The following is a 10,338-nucleotide window of genomic DNA, read 5'->3' on the forward strand; positions in this document are numbered from 1 at the left end:
AGGTGATGAAAGAATGGGTCGACTGGGCTTGTATTCACTGGAATTTAGAAGGAAGAGAGAGATCTTATAGAAACATATAAAATTCCTAAATGATTGGACAGGCTATATGCAGGAAAAATGTTCATGACGTTGGGGGAGTCCAGACCAGTGGTCACAGTGTAAGAATCAGGGGTAGGCCATTTAGGAAAATCTTTTTTACCCTTGGAATTGTGAATCTGTGGAATTCTCTGCCGTAGAAGGCAGTGGAGCAAAATTCACTGGATGTTTTCAAGAGAGTTAGATTTAGCTCTTAGGGCTAATGGAATCAAGGGATATGGGGGAAAAGCAGGAACGGGTTCTGGATTTTCAATACCTTTTGTATGGGGAAACATTTCCTGATTTAAATCCCTTTGTGGTCTCTTATTCTGGGTTTCCCTGCACCTGATGTTTCTTTTTATCTACTAGTTTGCCTACCGTCACAATAGGTCCACGGAGGATGCAATCTCCTTTGCTCTCCACTCCCCACTGGACCACTTGGACAACAAAAACACTTGCGTCAGGCTGTTGTTTATATACAGCTCAGCGTTCAATACCATCATTCCCTCCAAGCTGGATATGGTGTCCTGTACAGGCTCCTCCTCCACACACTGCACTTCCTCGCCCTGGTCCACCGTCCGGACACCAAGTGGCGGTCGGTGTTCCTTTCCGGTCGCGAGGGGGGCCCCCGGTGGGGGTCCCTCTACGCAGGGATTCTCCCCCTCTACATTGGGGACCTGGGGTGGAGGGTATTGCACCGAGGTGTTCCCTGCAACCTGTTTCTCTCGCGCTTCACAGACTCGCCAGCCGCCTGCCACTGTTGCGGGCTGGAAGAGTCTGTGTACCACGTGTACATGGAGTGCGTGAGGCTGCAGCCACTGTTTGAATATCTAAAGGGGCTGCTCCTTGCCTTCTGGCTGCATTTTTCACCCACCATCCTCATCTTTGGACACCCTGTGCGTAGGGGAGAGGGTAGGGCTGAAGATGTCCTGGTTGGGTTGCTCCTGGGCCTGGCCAAGCTGGCCATCCGCGAGTCACGGCGCCAGACGGTGGAGGGCTCTACCCGAGCTGGCTGCCTGCCCCTTTTCCGGGGATACGTCCGTGCCCGGGTGCGGATGGAAAGGGAATACCCCCTGTCTACGGGCACCCTGAGGGAGTTCCGCGACCGCTGGGCACCGAGGGGGGTTGAATGTATCCTTGACAAGGATTGTAATATAGTTGTTTAGCAGTTGATTAGCATATTTGTTGATCTTGTATTATGGTGGTGTTTTGTTTTATTGTATTGTAAATACAATTTTAATATTTGAATAAATATTTTTTATTAAAAAAAAAAAAAAAAAAAAAAAGCTGGATATGGTGTCCTGTACAGGCTCCTCCTCCACACCCTGCACTTCCTCGCCCTGGTCCACCGTCCGGACACCAAGTGGCGGTCGGTGTTCCCTTCCGGTCGCGAGGGGGGCCCCCGGTGGGGGTCCCTCTACGCAGGGATTCTCCCCCTCTACATTGGGGACCTGAGGTGGAGGGTATTGCACCGAGGTGTTCCCTGCAACCTGTTACTCTCGCGGTTCACAGACTCGCCAGCCGCCTGCCACTTTTGCGGGCTCGAAGAATCTGTGTACCACGTGTACATGGAGTGCGTGAGGCTGCAGCCACTGTTTGAATATCTAAAGGGGCTGCTCCTTGCCTTCTGGCTGCATTTTTCACCCACCATCCTCATCTTTGGACACCCTGTGCGTAGGGGAGAGGGTAGGGCTGAAGATGTCCTGGTTGAGTTGCTCCTGGGCCTGGCCAAGCTGGCCATCCGCGAGTCACGGTGCCAGACGGTGGAGGGCTCTACCCGAGCCAGCTGCCTGCCCCTTTTCCGGGGTTACGTCCGTGCCCGGGTGGGATTAGAAAGGGAATACGCCCTGTCTGCGGGCACCCTGAGGGAGTTCCGAGACCGCTGGGCTCCGCAGGGTGTTGAATGTATCCTCAATAAGGATTGTATCATAGTTGTATAGTAGTTTATTACATGTTTGTATTGTATTATGGTGGTGGGTTCTGGCTTGTTTTATTGTAGTGTAATATTATTTTTTAATAATTGAATAAATTTATTAACAAAAAAAAAAAAAAAAAAGCTGGATATGAAACTCATGGAACTGGGTCTCTGCGCATCCCTCTGCAATTGGATCCTAGATTTATTCATCCACAGACCACAGTCTGTTTGAATTGGCAGAAACACTTCATCCTCAGTGATAATCAGTACGGGAGCACCTCAAGGCTGCCTGCTCAGCCCCCTGCTCTACTCACTCTATACTCATGACTGTGTAGGTGGACATAGTGCGAATGCCATTTTCAAGTTCGCTGATGACACCCTCGTTGTGGGACGAATTACAGATGGTAATTAGTCAGAGTATGGAAGTGAGATCGTCCGACTGACCATATGGTGCCAGCACAACAACCTGGCTCTCAATATCAGCAAAACCAAAGAACTGATTGTGGACTTTGGAAGAAGAAGGTTTGGGGCCCACAATCCAGGTTTCATCAATGGGACGATGGGGAGAGAGTCAAAAACCTCAAATTCGTGTGCGTGCATATTTCCGACAATCTTTCCTGGACCCAGCACACTGATGCAATTATAAAGAAAGCACATCAGTGCCTCTACTTCCTGAGAAGATTACGGAGATTCGGTATGTCAAAGAGGATTCTCTTGAACTTCTACAGGTGTACAGGAGAGAGCATACTGACTGATTGCATTGTGGTCTGGTTCGGCAACTTGAACGTCCAGGAGCGGAAAAGACTGCAAAAAGTTGTAAACACTGCCCAGGCCATCACTGGCTCTGACCTCCCCACCATCGAAGAGATCTATCGCAGTCGCTGCCTCAAAAAGGCAGCCAACATCCTCACAGACCCACACCATCCTGGCCACATACTCATCTCACCACTGCCATCGGGAAGAAGGTTCAGGAGCCTGAGAATTGTAACGTCCAGGTTCAGGAACAGCTTCTTCCCTGCAGCCATCAGGCTATTAAACACTACAACCTCATAAGCTATGAACTATACTAGACTATTATTATTATTATTATTATTGCACTGTTATTGTTTGTTCTTTTTTCCCCTCAGTTTTTGTTATATTATTTATTATGATATTCTGTTGAGCTGCAGCTAGTAAGAATGTCATTGTTCTATCTGGGACATATGGCAATAAAACACTCTTGACTCTTCTAATCCCTCAAGAATGCAATCACATTCAACCTTGAAACTTAAAGTTCCACAAATCAAGTTAACATCACCTGACTTAACAATGTATTCCTTGAAGCTCTGGTATTATTATTCTGCTGAATTTGGTTTAAGCAGCAAATTTTAAAATGTGCAGCCATTGCATCTTACTGTGTTCATATAGTCAGCAATGCCACCACGAGTTTAATTATTTTAGATAAATGAATGGAAATTTATGTTGCAGTATCCTCCACAAAACAACATATTGCTCGGAGGGATTGGGAATGCCATTGATTTTTCCAGACAGTGGTAGCTTGCTGGGAGTGAATTCACCATTCCTTCATGCTTTCAATATAAATGGAAAATATATTGGCTCAGGTTGCAGAGAATAGGTCATAAATAGTCTTATTGAAGCTAAAGGCTTCAGTTCAAGGGACTGAACGGTACAATTTATCCAAAAATTCTTTGGTCAAAATTTAATAAAGGAATGTATTGACGCCTTCCAAAGAAGATGAATAATCATGAAATAAAGTAATAGGATATGTAATTTTAAATGTTTGTGGTGCAATATTCCATTACAGAATATCAACATTAATGTATTGATTGAAAAAAAAGTGCTGTGAAATATATACAAATACGTTCTGATATCCCCGAGGAATATTTAATAAAATATTCATTCTGGTCATGCTGCAAGTCTCTGAGACAAATCCCAAGCATTTTGCAACATTCATTAGTACAATCGTTGAACTGTTACACTGCCACATCCTATGATACATGCAGCTACGCACTCACAAGGGATGGGATCAAAAGAATAAAAGGATTGGGTGGAGTGATTATTCATTGAGATACGTGGAGGAACGGAAGGAGCTGGGTGCAGCAGTCTTTATACTGTGGCCAAGAAGGGAACTAAACATAAATCCATTTGATTCCTGCATGGATGCCTCCTATAGAAATTAACAACAATCTTCATTATTTTTACTTGTTCATTGTACTTTTTTGCATATCTTTTATTCATTGTTCTTTATCTCTCTATATCATTGTCTATATCTTTCGTTTCCCTTATCCCTAACCAGTCAGAAGAAGGGTCTTGACCCGAAACGTCACCCATTCATTCTCTCCAGAGATGCTGCCTGACCCGCTTACTCCAGCATTTTGTGTCTATCTTCGGTTTAAACCAGCATCTGCAGTTCCTTCCTACACAATCTTCATTACAACATCACTTTTGCTGGTTTCCTTTACAACCATCTCCTGAGTAAATTTGTTATTAAGTGTTAGAAGAAGCATAAAATAAATGAAAACATCCCTATTGCTGACGTGTCCATGGACATTGTACATATACCGGCATTTCTTAGCCATTAGTAATACTAAATTAGAAAGATAAAGTAACCAACCTACACAAGGAAAGGGTTCACTGTCATAAATACTGAACAAGGATTAAAAAGGGTATGGTGGTATCTGTAGGATTTTTATATAAATCAATGTTGACACAAGTCAAGGTACGAAATATCTTATCTAGTAATGAGTTACATTTTAACATGGTTAAACAATCATTAAGGGTAACCATAAGGGCATGGGTTTAAAGTAATCAATAGAAAAGTTAGAAAGATCTGTGAGTCAGGAACTCAGCCTGAAATCTTTTTTACAAAAGGCCCAAAATTGGCCTGAAAAGGCAACAAGGTCAAAGACTGGGAACTGCTAAGAACTCAGCAAAGGAGGTCCAAGGAGTACCTCATTGTGGCCTTTGCACTTTCTTTTACATGCACTCTACCAGTACTGTACCATGGGGGGCGCCGTCCTGTATGGTATGGCTGCCCAGCCGGCAGCTGTCCGTGTTATCACCTCTTTTTTTAATTTTTAGTGAGTTAAAGTGTTTTGTTTCCGGAGCTCTAGTCTTTTTCATGTGGGGGGTGGGGAGGGGGAAACTGCCTTTCAGGGTCCCTACCTGGTCGGAGAGGTTGCTTTTCTCCGGGCAGCAACTTCGACCCGTCCTCGCGGCCTACCAGCGGGCCTGGAGTGGCGTTTCCTGTTGGGACCGGCCAGAACCTCGGCTTCGGCGGCGGCACAGCGCTGGAGCGCTATCGCGGAGCGGGCGATGCCTTGCCCGGGTCGCCGCGCTGGAGCTCCGGAATGCTGGATCCGCCGATTGGAACATCGTGGAGCTGCGGTCTGTGGAGCAGCCAGCTGCGGGCGGCGGTGCTGAACTTTAACATCGGGAGCCTGGGATCTCTCGTCAAGATCGCCAGTGGTGGAGCTCCTGTCGGCTTCGGAAGCCGCGGTCTCGAGTAAGGAAGCGGTCGTTCCAGGTATCCCAAGCCGCTGAGAGGATTCTCTCGACGCCAGAGCACCATCATCCGGCAAGAAGGGCCTGGAACATCGGGCCTCCGTAAAGGCGACTGCGGATGCCAAAATAGGCCCAACTATGGGTGGACATGGGGATGGGGACTGGACATTGTGCCTTCCCTCATAATGGGAACCATTGTGGGGGGATGTTTTTTATGTTTAAATTTCTTTATTATTGATATCTCTGTATTCTTTTTTTATGTGCTGCAATGGCAATAGGCATTTCACTAAACCAATTGGTGTATGTGACTAATAAAGAACCTTTGAACCAGTAGCTGTAATACTCGTTTTCCTTTCTCTTTTTGCATTACCTGTTGTATTTGCTTATAATTTCATGCAAAAAAACAAATGTCTCTATACCAATTCAATAATTGAATAAATGGTTTTGTTCTGTTTTCACAAAGGAGAGCATAAATAACCACCCAGTGAGTGGGAGGAACTGAAGAAAATAAATGGGAGACCATTTAAAACGGAGATGAGAAAAAACCTTTCGACCCAGGGAGTTGTGAATTTGTGGAATTCTCTGCCACAGAAGGTAGTGGAGGCCAATTCACTGGATGAATTTAAAAAAGAGTTAGATAGAGCTCTAGGGGCTAGCGGAATCAAGGGATATGAGGAGATGGCAGGCACGTGTTACTGATTGTAGATGATCAGCCATGGTCACAAGGGCATGTTGGCCTTTATAACAAGAGGAGTTGAGTATAGGTGCAAAGACGTCCTTCTGCAGTTGTATAGGGCCTTAGTGAGACCACACCTGGAGTATTGTGTGCAGTTTTGGTCCCCTAATTTGAGGAAGGACATTCTTGCTATTGAGGGAGTGCAGCGTAGGTTTGCAAAGTTAATTCCCGGGATGGCGGGACTGTCATATAATAATAATAATAATAAATTTTATTTAATGGGCGCCTTTCAGACATCTCAAGGACACCTTACATAGTAATCGGAATAAAAACATATAATCGGAATAGAACAGGTAAAAAAGACATCACAGAGACACAAATTAAAAACAGAATTCAATCCAAAAACAGAAAATCAAAAACAGTGTGAAGAGAGAGCAGCGGCAGCCAAAGCGCGCCAGCGTCCACTCTCTCTTCACGGCAGCCATCTTGGACACAGACCTACAGGACTACAATTAGACAAAAAAATCATCCCCCCACAGTGGGTAGCACTGTGGAGGAAGGCACAATGTCCAGTCCCCACCCCATGTTCACCCCAAAGTCAGGCCTATTGAGGCCACCGCAATTGCCTCTACGGAGGCCCGATGTCCCTGGCCGTTCTCACCGGGTGGTCTTGCCCCGGCGTCATATGCTGAGAGAATGGAGCAGCTGGGCTTCTATCCTTTGGAGTTTAGAAGGATGAGAGTGGATCTTATTGAAACATATAAGATTATTAAGGGTTTGGACACGCTAGAGGCAGGAAACATGTTCCCGATGTTGGGGGAGTCCAGAACGAGGGGCCACAGTTTAAGAATAAGGGGTAAGCCATTTAGAATGGAGATGAGGAAACATTTTTTCTCATAGAGAGTTGTGAGTCTGTGGAATTTGCTGCCTCAGAGGGTGGTGGAGGCCGGTTCTCTGGATACTTTCAAGAGAGAGCTAGATAGGGCTCTTAAAGATAGTGGAGTCAGGGGATATGGGGAGAAGGCAGGAACGGGGTACTGATTGGGGATGATCAGCCATGATCATGTTGAATGGTGGTGCTGGCTCGAAGGGCCGAATGACCTAGTCAAGTCAAGTCAAGTCAGTCAAATTGATTTCTATAGCACATTTAAAAACAACTCTCATTGACCAAAGTGCTTTACATTAGTGCAGGTACTCACGTGCTACAAACAGTGGTACATAGATCAACAATACATACATAAATACATACATACAGCGCTCCCTCAGAGGACCTCAAGAAAGGCTTGAGAGTAGAAATAAGTTTTAAGTCTAGACTTAAAAGAGTTGATGGAGGGGGCAGTTCTGATGGGAAGGGGGATGCTGTTCCACAGTCTAGGAGCTGCAACCACAAAGGCGCGGTCGCCCCTGAGCTTATGCCTAGACCGCGGGATGGTCACTAACCCCAAGTCGACCGATCTGAGGGACCTGGAGGTGGTGTGGTGGGTAAGCAGACTTTTGATGTAGTTGGGGGCAAGCCCGTTAAGGGCTTTGTAAACAAAGAAAAGGAGCTTGAAATTGATTCGGAACCGCACTGGGAGCCAGTGGAGAGAGGCCAGGATCGGGGTGATGTGGTCCCTTTCTCGGGTGCCCGTCAGGAGTCTAGCTGCGGCGTTTTGGACCAATTGCAGGTGGGACAGGGAACGATTGGCTGATGCCAGTGTGAAGGGAGTTGCAGTAATCAAGGCGGGAGGAGATAAATGAGTGGATGATCTTTTCGAGGTCATCAAATTGGAGGAAAGGTTTTATTTTAGCTATCGTCCGAAGCTAGCTTTTACCACGGCATTGACTTGTTTGTCAAATATCAACGAGGAGTCAAATATCACGCCAAGGTTTTTGACGTGAGGTTTGAGTAGTGGGGTAAGGCTTCCAAGGCTGCCTGCTATCATTTTGATGGAGTCTGAGGGGCCGAGAAGGATGACCACAGACTTACTCTCGTTTAGTTGGAGGAAGTTCTGGGCCATTCAGCACTTTATATCCTTGAGGCAGTGGATAAGGCTGAGTAGATTTGATCGGTTGTTGGGTTTCATGGGGAGATAGAGTTGTGTTTCGTCTGCATAGCAGTGGAAGGAAATGCTGTGCCTTTGAATGACTTGGCGAAAGGGTAGCATATACAGGGGAGAAGAGAATGGGGCCTAGGATGGAGCCACGTGGAACCCCGCAGCAAAGGCTAGCTGGTGAGGAGAAAGAGTTACCTATGTTTGTAGAGAAACTTCTATCTTTGAGGTAGGAGACGAACCAGCTCAGGGCAGTGCCATCAATACCAACCCCGTACCGGAGACGGTTAATTACTCCTGCACCTATTGTCTATTGTCCATTATCTATTGAAGGGTGGTGCAAGCTCGAAGGGCCAAATGGCCTCCTCCTGCACCTATTTTCTATGTTTCTATGTAAAATCAAAATTATTGGGGAAATTATGATAGGGAAACTGAGTCTTTATCTAAATATGTAAGGAAATGGCCTTAAAATATGGTTGCATTAGTAATTATTTTTCAGCATCCTTTGAGCTCTGGACTAGTTCCCACAAATTGAGGGGCAGCTGTTGTATAAAAAGAGGGGGGAAAAGGAGCAGTTACATTGAGCAGTTACGTTGACACTGATAGTAGAGTGATTACTAGAGTGTTAAGAAAGATGTAATAGCCGAGCATTTGGAAAACAGTGCTGGGTCAGTCAAATGTCTATATGAATTTACAAAGAGAAATCATGATTGTGAAATTTACTGGAATTTTTTGAGGAAAAAACTAGTAAATTGTATTGAGAAGAACTCGTTGCTGTGGTGCATTTGGGCTTTCTGAAGGCTTTAACAAGGACCCACACAAAAGTGCACAAAATTAAAGCACAGGCAAATACTAGAAGAGCATAAAAGGGGAATGAGGGACTCAGGATGGGAAATAAGTGGGGGAGGGAGGGGAAAGGAGCAGTGCCAGGGGTGGGAGATATTGGTAGAACTGATTACATACCAGTTACATAAATTGTTACATACCACCAGGGGGCGCCGCATGATTGGCAGCCTCGCCAACAGTCTGTCTGTTTTTTCATCGCTTTTTTTCTTATTTTTACTGTGTTTTAAAAGTTTGTGTAAATATTCTCTGGTTTGTTCTATGTGGGGGAGGGGAGGGGGTTGGGGGAAACATTTTTTTCAGTCTCTTACCTTGCCGGAGATGCGACTGTTTTTCCGGGTCGTATCTCCGGTCGCTCTGCGGCCTAACATTGTGGAGCTGGAGGCCTTGCTCAGGACTGACTTTGAGCCCCGCCGTGGGGACGTGGTCTTACCATCGGAGCCGATCCCTTGCCTCGGATTGCTCCAACCGCGGCCTGCGGACTTTACCATCGAAGCTCGCAGTCTCGGGAGAGACAGAGTCGGGAACTCCAACAACGCAGAAGGCTCGACAAGCCGGGACCCAGGGTTCGATCACCGGCATGGGGGAGCTGAGATCCCCCCGATGCAGGACCTTGATCACCCCGACGCAGAGGGCCCGACCGCCGGCTACGGGAGTAAGATCGCCCCGTCAACAGAATGCTCGAGGCCCCCAATGCGGGAGAACAAAGAAGGGATGAGATTGAACTTTTTTTCGCCCTCCATCATGGTGAGGAATGTGGAGGAATCGCTGTGGTGGATGTTTATGTTGAAATGTATTTTGTGTGTTCTGTTGCTTTTTGTTTGTATGACTGACTTGGCAAATGAAATTCCTCGTATGTTGCAAAACATACTTGGCTAATAAAGTATTATTGTATTGTATTGGATGTACGCCTCAGTGAGCGGGTAGAGGGCAGGGTAAAAAGAAAGGGGATAGGGGCATTAGAGAATTCAATTGTCATACTGTTGGGTTGTAAACTACCCAACCTGGCAATGTCCCAATCTGGCAACACAAGGTGCTGTTCCTCCAGTTTGCATGTGGCGTCAGTCTGGCAATGGCGGAGGCCTAGGGCAGAAAGGTGGGTATTTGAATGGGAAGGGGAGTTACAGTGGTTAGCCACTGGGAAATCCATCAGATCTTGGCAAGGAACACAATTCACACTTTGTTCTCATAAAGGTAGGCGTTTGAGGAACTCCATATGAAGAAAGCTGGGAATTTTCAGAAGTGAAGAGAGTATGGGTGAGAGAGGGTATCAAGGGGCAGATAGTTGGATG

This window comes from Amblyraja radiata, chromosome 2 (genome assembly GCF_010909765.2).
Source record: "Amblyraja radiata isolate CabotCenter1 chromosome 2, sAmbRad1.1.pri, whole genome shotgun sequence".
NCBI lineage: Eukaryota > Metazoa > Chordata > Chondrichthyes > Rajiformes > Rajidae > Amblyraja > Amblyraja radiata.